This window comes from Choloepus didactylus, chromosome 22 (assembly GCF_015220235.1).
Source record: "Choloepus didactylus isolate mChoDid1 chromosome 22, mChoDid1.pri, whole genome shotgun sequence".
Classification (NCBI taxonomy): Eukaryota; Metazoa; Chordata; class Mammalia; order Pilosa; family Megalonychidae; genus Choloepus; species Choloepus didactylus.
Genome location: NC_051328.1, coordinates 8,213,989 through 8,216,944, shown reverse-complemented (window position 1 = coordinate 8,216,944; position 2,956 = coordinate 8,213,989).

Below are 2,956 nucleotides of genomic sequence, written 5' to 3'. Positions count from 1 at the left end.
TGTAAACCTTTTCTCTCCAATTACATCTTAAATTCCTTGAAGTCAGGAATGTGATTTTAACATCATTATATCTTCCTCCAAAGTGCAAGCTCCTTGCAAGGGTCCTGAATGCAAACACACCAACCAAAATCATGGTCAGTAGTTTCAGTCAAGACTGAAATGGAAAATATAAGCTTCACAAGAACACTTAATCTATTGATTTTCAAGTTTGGCTATATGGCATGTTGATAATGAATCAAATAGAGGATCCCGGTGTCATTTTAAGGATGGAATTCTGTGAAATCAAGTGGATCAGTTATTCCAAATCATTAGCTAGTTAAGACTAGTAACATAGAATCTATCAGTTTTCCATATGGCATTTTTCATCATATAGACCAGAAGTTTCTAATTTTTTCCATATGAAAACTACTATTTTTAATGCTAATTTTATGATAACAGTACTTTTGCATCTGTAGTCTGAGAATACACACAGTAGAAGAGCTGCTAGAAGTTCAGTGATGCTTTTAAAATCTTTCACAACTTCTTAATCACAGCACCATCTACCTATACTTGAAAAACAGTAGAATTTGTGTGACACATAATATTTACTCGAACTTCAGGTCATGCATGTAGCACATAAGATTTTCAGAGCTCTTTCTAATCAAACCATTGATATAAATATCAATTTGTAAATACTTATCAAATGTCTAGATTTTATATGGCAAAATAGCAGATATCTTTCAGCAATGCATATTACTTTTCTTATCACCTTGTCTTGGCAGGACATGAAGTTTTGACTTCATAATACTTCTGGGGATTCTTTCACTCATGGTCAAATCCACCTTATGGAATGAAGCAAAGATGGTTTCCTAGGAGTTAGCTTAAAGAAACACATGTTCAGCCAACCACAAACAACTCTATGACAACTACAATGGGATCTGGTCTTAATGACCCAAACTTTCTAAACTGGATCTTTTTCTAATGCAATTTTATTGTGATATATTCACACACCATATAATCCATCCAAAGTATATAATCAATGGCTCACAGTATCATCATATAGTTCTGCATTCATCACCACAATTTTGGAACATTTTTGTTACTACCCCCCAAAGACTAATAAAAATCAAAAAATAAAAATAAAAAGAACACCCAAAACATTCCATACCCCTTATCCCCCTATTATTTATATATTTTTTTGTCTTGATTTTATTATTCATCTGCCCATACACTGGATCCAGGGAGTGCCAGTCACAAGATTTTCACAATCACATGGTCACACAATAAAAGCTATAGAGTTATTAATTGGATCTTAATGAAATCCTTGCTCTGATGTGCCTGCCTTTTACTATCACTGTCTGGTTTTGTCACGTTGATCCTCCTCTGTGAATCGCATCAGCCCACATTTTTTAGCCCTCAGTTTAAAGACCACTTCTTCAGGGAGCCCTTACGCAAATCCCTTCCCAGCACAGTGTTATTGTGTTTGAGGTCATGATTCCACTGTCAGAGTGGTAGGCCACAAAAGAGCAGAATCTTTGTCTGTCTCACAATTGTATCCTTACCACATAGTGGCAGATCAATACACAACTTAAAATGCAGTTTTAATCAATTGCATTTACCTAAAGCACCAATGTCTGTTCCTATCTGTGAATGCCCATGTATGTGCAGATGTTGGTATCCATTCAAGGCTTCTCTAATATGCGATCTGAAAAGTGTCTTACCTCTCTCCTCTGCCATTCTGTTATTTTTCAATTGCTCTTGATATCTGCCCCTAAGATGTAAGTCCTACGAGGGCAGGGGCCTATGTTTATGTAGTTTCTTTGATATTCCAGCAACTAGAACAGTACATGGCAGGTCCCTGATAAATATTTATTGTATGAATGAATGACTGTTGAGTGACTGACTAATATCAGTTATTTGGAGGAGTGTTGTGACATGGAAATGATTGAAATGCTTATTGCAGAGGGGCTGGAAGTGAACTGCCTACTACTACCCTTGACCTGCGTGCCATGATGAAGTAACTACACCCACATTCAGCTTGCATGTCAGCCTGGTTTTCTGAGCTCCTTCCCTTTCCTTAAGGGAATCTCTAATCCTTACATCCTAATCTCCCTAATACCCTATGTCTTATTTCCTGGGCACAGGACTTTCTGTCTTGCTTCAACTTCAAGTTCAGTAGGAGAAACACACTGAGGCTTGCGGGGACCTGGACACCAAAAATGAATATTTACTGTTCCTCATATTACCCTCCTCAGCAGTGTGGATTGTTGAAGAGGATAAATGAAGACATTATAGTTCAGGTTTGATCTCAAACCCCATTTGCATTCCCAAACAAAGAACAAGTCTGTGTTTCACTGTGATTGTATAATAGGCTTATGTTACTTGGAGTTGATTTAAATTTTTATGAACCTGATACCTCTGAAAGGCAATAATCAGAATGTAACCACAGTAATTATTTTCATTTGAAAACATCAGAATGGGACCTTATTACAGTCTAGTGAGCTACTCAAGAGGAAGTATGGGAAGGCAAAGCATTGACTCCATTTTGAAAATAAATTTCTTAAAATATTCAGCAAAGTCGTGGAAGGAAGTACGATGCCAGAGGTGACCGTTTTCAATCAATATTCCAAATTCTTTTAATTAAGGATGCCTTGGGACTGCAGACTGTGCTGGGACATACATATGTATCTATAATAAACAAGATGTATTTTGCAGAAATGGATTTGGGCTTTGGCATCGACTTGATAGGGAGATCAAAGCACTAGCTGACATTAGAAGGATTTAGATACATTTGTCATAGGCAGCTGTTATGCTAATCTCATTTATGCAGTTGTCAGCTGATAGGTTCTGATGAGCCAGCTGAGTGGGAAAATCATTATTCCATCCCTATTGTGATAAGTGTTATTTATTACTGTCAAATGGTATTAATGTTTGATTCAAAGATGGGGAGTGGGCACCATCTACATGAAGTTCATCC